The sequence below is a fragment of the Electrophorus electricus genome, chromosome 22 (assembly GCF_013358815.1).
Source record: "Electrophorus electricus isolate fEleEle1 chromosome 22, fEleEle1.pri, whole genome shotgun sequence".
Lineage (NCBI taxonomy): Eukaryota > Metazoa > Chordata > Actinopteri > Gymnotiformes > Gymnotidae > Electrophorus > Electrophorus electricus.
Genome location: NC_049556.1, coordinates 6,520,540 through 6,527,398, shown reverse-complemented (window position 1 = coordinate 6,527,398; position 6,859 = coordinate 6,520,540). Strand labels below are relative to the sequence as shown.

The following is a 6,859-nucleotide window of genomic DNA, read 5'->3' as shown; positions in this document are numbered from 1 at the left end:
TATGGAACATATTAGTCAATCTAATGCTAAATAGGCAGAAATTATGAGTATAATAAACATTACATTAATAAAACACATAAACGCAAGTATTAATTTTGACAATATAGAGCCTTTACTAGTTTTTCTGGGACATGGTGTTTTGCAATGGAGTGTTATTTTTACATTATTAAAAAACAAGGAAAAAAATTTGAACATTTTAAAAATCATCATAACCAACAGGATGCAATGTGTCAAAAAGAAGATCTCTATTATATGGGGTGTACAGCTTGTAGTCAAACTAGTGTGTTTGGGGAAATCCAGTTTTGCACTAATACTTTATTGATAGTGTCATAGTCAGGATATATTACACTTTAAGAATAATGCAATTTGGAAGTAAACTATAGGTTTTTGGATAACTGGGAGCAGAGCTAATACTAGGTGATGAGTCAGAAACAGGGCATTTCTGTCATTTTGTGTGTACATTCAGTAGACCAACTAGTGTGGCTGGGAAATACAATTTTGCACTGGCACTATGGTCATAGTCAGGACACAAGACTATATAAGAAAAAATTCAGTTTTTTTATTATTTGTTTTTGCTTAGTAAAAAAAAGACCTATAAAATTAGTATTTTCCAAAGAGAAATATATTTAACTTCATATATGCATTTTTTTTAGTGTTCAAGTAACTAAGTATCAAAAAAAACCTTTTTAAAAATGCAATTTTGTGGTAAAATATAGATCTTTGGACATCTTGGAGTGCATCCAGTACAAGACAATAAGTCAAAAACAAGGCAATTCTGTCATTTTGGGTGAATAACTATATTAGTGAGACTGAGAAAAGATAAAGGTGTGCCAGAGGTAAGGAGAATGTAGGACAGAGTTGGAAATTGAAGTTGACAATGTTGTCAGTGCATAGGCCCTGCAATTCAGTGTTGTTAATGCATAGACCCTGCAAGTTCAATGTTGTTAATGGATAGGCCCTGCAGGTTGGGCTGAAGATGGAAATGAAAGATGATTTCTTTGAGTCTCTCCAAGGAGGAAAGAGTGGTGATTGGATGTCAATGGGCATGTTGGTAAAGGGAAAAGAGATGATGTCAAGAAAATGTGGAAGGACAGATGGTGGTGGATTTTGCAAATGTCTGTGGTGAATACATATTTATAGAAGAGGCAGGAACAGAGACGTATTTAAAAGTAGTGTAAGATATGTATTAAAGCAGTGTGACAATGGTGAGGTGTGTGGTAGGAATGACGAATATGGAGGATCAGCTCTTTCTTGTTTGCAGTGGTGATGGACAGGTTGATGAGATCAAGATGATATCAGACAAGAATCTCCATGGACTAAGATGTCTGCAGATGCTGTGAGATCAGGGAGAAGACTGAGTAGAGCCTGAAGGGGTGAAGGTATGAGAGACGAGGAACTGGAGTTAGTAGAAGCACAATGGAATACACGTGCATGAGGACAGTGGAATGGTGAGGATATAAGGAATACAAGTGGAGTCAGATGAGTTTAAATACTTGGGATCCACAGTCCAAAGTAACAACTGTCCAAAGTAGAAGGACATGAAGAATGAAGTACAGGCCAGATGAAGTGAGTACAGAATATTTTAAGAGTGATGTGTGAAAGAAGGGTACTGGAAAAGGAAGGCTTACATGATGGTGGTGAGCTATATTGTATGATTTGGAGGCAGTGGCATTAAGAACAAGGAATTAGTCTGTATCGAAACCAGAAAGACGATCCAAAAGGGACAGGCAAAAATCAGATAAATAAAGCTCGGCATACTCAGAAAACACTAGAGGCAATACTTCGCAACATAACGAACAAAGTGAGAGAGGCAAGGTTTATGTAGAAATGTGTACACATCAATAAATTGGCAAAATTGTTGAGATGAATTGGGGCACCACCATGATTAGCAGGAAAAATTAAAGCCACAAGTTCGAATGTGGTTATTTCTCATCTACTTGATATTAGGAAAACTACCCATGAATCATAAGCTTTGCAGCAAATGGTAAGTTTATTGAGTAATCAGATTTTAAAAATGGGGAAAAAATGCATGAAGAAAAGTGAGGAATATATTAATAATCACCAGAGTTATTGAATTCACTAAAATAGAGATATAGCAAAACAAACTTAACAAAACAAGATTAACAAAACACGATTTGCGGTGAACTGAGTGGGGCTAAAACAGAGATTTAGCAAATTTATCAAAAGAGAAAGAAATCACAGAAACCTTACCATTGTTAAACTAATGAATGTATGTGTAACGGGCCGTACAAAAACCAGACGTTTTCGGATAAAAGACAGGGTTTTATTTGTAGTTCCACGTAGTGGAAAAAGCTCGAAACAAAATGGGCAAAGCTGGGAGTAGCTCGAATAGTGGGAAAACAGTCTGTATCGAAACCAGAAAGACGATCCAAAAGGGACAGGCAAAAATCAGATAAATAAAGCTCGGCATACTTAGAAAACACTAGAGGCAATACTTCGCAACATAACGAACGTCCAGACGAGATTATATACATGTTTCTAAATGACACACAGGTAAATTCAATGTTCGGGTGATGGTGAGCTGACGTGACGTTCCTGATTGGTTGAGTCCTGGGTTGGGTGACGAACAGCCTGCTAGGTATTGTAGTGTGCTAAGGAATCGGGCGATATGACAGTATAAACAGTGGCTGGCCTTATGCGTCAATGGTTTCAAACAAGAACAGCTGATTGCGCTGCTGGGCTTATAAACCTGTGTGCGCAACATGAACACCAAAAGGACCCAGCTGTTCCTGCTTCAGTGGACATGATTCTCAAACTGGCTCGGTAATGAGATTTAGTTGCATTTGCATTGAAGGCCTTTCCAGATGACTTGACCAGAATATTTGTACCGGTATGTTCAACAAACAAAAACAGGTTTCCGTAATCAGTGTAGGTTACAAAAAAGGGAAAAAAATTGTGATGAGCGAACATATATATATATATATATATATATCATATACTCATATACTAAAAGATGAGAAAATAAACAAGAATGTAAAATGAGTTTTGAATTTGTTACAGTTTGCTTAGCTAGAGGCTACTGACTTGTTTTCTCAAGGAAAAATAAAAATCCTTAGCTTCTCATGCAAGCTTTGCTTATTCTTCCAAGGTCATTTACAAACCTAACTAACCCTCTCACCCTTCTATTTTTAACAGGTCAAAAGGCAGGATGCGCCTGTCGTAACGACAGAGGGGAAATTCCTTTAAGGCATTCTAAGGAGATTCACCACAAACAAAATTAAAGCAAAAATAAAATAATTGGACAATTTCATACTTTGTGGTCCTTGAATGGAGTTTGCAATCAGTGAAGCATTAAAAACATGTAGAATATGCGAAGTGATTAAAAAAGCACTTTAATTCTTTTCCTATTTTGTCTACAATAAACATGATGTAAGCAACATGACAATGAATAGGACAAGAAAAGAAAACAATGGACAAATTACCAGAATAATAGAAACAAACACCACAATTTGAAGATTAGGTTTGAAGATAACTACATATTACTTCATCTTATTACAATTTGAGGTCATAATGAACACCATGATAAACATATTGAACTTTGTAGAACTTATATATATACATATTTGTGGAGCTTATACCTGTGGGACTAGAAATTTCGGCAAAGTCAAAGTCAAATTTATTTATGCAGAGCTTTTTGCAACAGACATTGTCACAAAGCAGCTTTACACGTGTCTGAGTCCAAGCCCCCAGGAAAAACCCCCTAGAGCATGAGGAAGAAACCTTGAGAGGAACTAAGACTCAAGGGGGCGGCATCCTTCTCTGGTCGACAATGGACATTACAATAGCAACTACATACATCAGGATGTGTCCGTAAGACAGAGGAGCGAGGCTGTGGAACCGTTGAGCTAATGCTCACCTATCCAAAGATCTTACAGAGCTAGCTACCAGAGAGTTGCCTGACAAGAGAGGAGATTCTATTGCTGCCTAGCCTAACAAGGGGAGGAAACAATAATCTGGACCAAATTTTCTATGGGAAATACAGCTCAATTGCGGACACCCCGAGCTAGCATATGAATGGAAACCACAGCTCTTACTTTAAGTGTTAATAAGGGGCTAAAGAGTGTTGGTGAGCTTTGGCTATGCAGGTCTCGGGCCGAGCGTGTACCACCGGGTTTCAAACTTTCTCTGAGCTGCCAGCGACCCTGATCTATCGCCCAAGTTGTTCCGAGTTGGCAGAGCAAGTTGATCCAATTATTAAGGACTACGCTGAAATTCACTGAGAAATCCGAGCTGGACTGGAGATGTTCCCACAGGTGTAGCCCATAAGTGGACCACTGCTGTAACGTGTCCTGGAACTAAACTAAGGCTGACTAGACAAGTACCAATTACTGTTGGCCAGACAGTGTTAATCCTAATTCTACAAACAGCACACACACACACACACACACACACACACACACACACACACACACACACAAAAAGATTTTACATTGACAGAGTAGTGGAAAGCAAACTAAATTAGTTAAGACAGACTTACAAACTGGATACAAGACAGACAGGTAAGATAAAATGAGACACTATCCTAAGCACTTGATTCTTCTCACAAGAGGATCAGACTTCTTTACTTGAATTAATCTAACTAAAACAAAAACCTAAACTTTGTTCTGGAGCGTTGATTTTTATAAGCCTGAGTTATGGGAAGTGGCATGAGAGAAATTATCCCTATCGTTGCTCATATTCATGTTTTCTTTGTCTCGTATGTGGCTTTGGTGGAGTAATACAAAATACAAATTAACCAAACGAAGAGAGGGGAATAAAACAACTAGGTAGTAGTATTTGCTTATGAGATATATATCTTTTAAACTCTAACCGTTGGGATCAGTTATCCTAATTCACCTGAGCCCTTTGGCCCACGTATTTCTAGATGGAAAGCGGATGTTCTTACAAGCAATATAAAGCAGACAATTATATATAAGTGCCATGTTTACATGTAGTTCATAATGTTTGGCGCCATCATGTGGCATTTGTTAACAGCGGAAGGAAGGCTTCATTTATTCTTCTTATTTTTCTATTGGGTGATTTCCAGTCATATAATTAGAGGTCATAATTCAATACAGCCATAATGCAGACAGCATATAGGGTGCGACTCACGCATCAGAGCAGTTCCTTATCCATTACAAGCCTTTTGTGTTGATCCTTGGAGAAGCTTTACTGCAAGTTATGTTGCCTATTTATGTTATCTACTAAGATTTTATAATTATAATTATTTTGTGATTACAATGTAGTTTATCATTATCCCATGCAAATTGCTTACCTTTCCTACTATACTGTTAAGCTGTCCCTTGTTACATTTTTATTGTAAGTCCTATATATGCAGTAGACATTTGTCATTTGTACTGTTTAAACCATTAATGCATTTTGGTTTGCATATGGTAGTACGAGCTGTATTAGTAAATGATACATTTATATTTATTTCAGTTTTACAAAGAAAAAAACACTGGAAGCTCATGTTGCTCAAGACCTTCAGTAAAGAACGCTAAAGTTTACTTTGGTACTTGTCTTCATTCAAGCCTTCCAGATCTTACTGTTTAGCTATCTGTCGATTCCTGCCAGTATGCACGAAGGGGACAGAATAATAAAGCAGTTACATTCACTACTAGACAGAGACTTAGAGAGGTAGAAGAGCATAGAAAAGAGACAAAGATATAGAGCATGATTGTATAATCTTCCTTTGTCTATTGTCCAGTGGTCAGAGCTCATGCTTACCTCTTGTCAGCCTTGGGTTTGAGCCCTGAGTATGGTGGCTGTCTTCAGCCTTTGTTACAAGTGTACAGGTTAATATGCAAATACTACAATAATAGGGTCAAACATGGGGATAATAATTTCATGAATAGCTGAGATAACAAGACTTAGGGGAGTTTAGAGGGAGGAAGTCTCAATTCAGTGGTGATGGTTAGTTACATTTCATTCAGAATTAAGTGTACCTGGACTGTTATATCACAATTAATTGTTGGGCTGTACATGGTTAGTCAGTCAAGATGGGGAACCTAGTATAGACACTGAGGGGTGCTGTGGATTCATAGTGCATGCAGTCAAAGAAATCTTTTTGCATCCCCTGAAGTCAACAAAAACATTATTTCAATTTTGTCTTCTTGTAATGCTCACAGGAAGGCCTTTTGATTAGGAGAGGTTAAAATTGAGTAGTCCATCATAAATATGGACTTTTATTAAATTTTTCTAATCTAGGTATTCCAGGTTGTGTAGTCATCCTTAAATTCCAAGCAGGGTATTTTATGGTCTTTAGTTCCTCAGACCAGATCTGGGGTCGTAAAGTTTGTGCCATGTGTCCTTGCAGAGTAATAAACTTTCTTACAGAGTGGCTTTGAAGACCTGATAGGGAGGTTGAGGATAATTGATTGGTCGTGGATCCTATGTATTCCTGTATTCCGATATCCCTTAAATTCTTACCCCCCAATTGTGAACAGAGGTTATTAAATATGCATGACCTAGACAGGCCTCGTTTCTTCCAAAAGATAGCTAACAAATTCGACCCCCTCAGTTGAGTAGGGTGGAGAAGTTGGGTTGGTGAGTGGAGTTGAGAGGTGAGCAGAGGAATCTGTTGTGTCTGAAGGCCTATGTGACTTTCACTAGAGCCAGATTCCAAAATCCAATTCCTTGGTCTAAGAACGCTGGTCTCCACATCGTCACGGAATGTTAAGAACTACAAGGTACAGCAGACTGTTCACAGAAAGGACACTACTCTTACTGCCATTCAGGCAGTTGGATGAAAGACTGGTCTTATCCTCTGGCATGCTGACTTGATGCCCGAAGTCAAATGGATGCTCCCTTGCACTTTCCACGCTGATCCAACGGAACACACTCATGCATCTGCAGACTG

General features: G+C 38.1%; 1 long non-coding RNA gene across 1 annotated transcript; it reads left to right on the top strand.

Moving 5' to 3' along the window:
- The first annotated feature begins 2,620 nt into the window (after nucleotides 1-2,620).
- On the top strand, nucleotides 2,621-3,269 carry LOC113581401. The gene is made up of 2 exons (XR_003411066.1): nucleotides 2,621-2,784; nucleotides 3,157-3,269. It is a non-coding gene; the product is annotated as an uncharacterized LOC113581401 (long non-coding RNA).
- The last annotated feature ends 3,590 nt before the right edge of the window (nucleotides 3,270-6,859 follow it).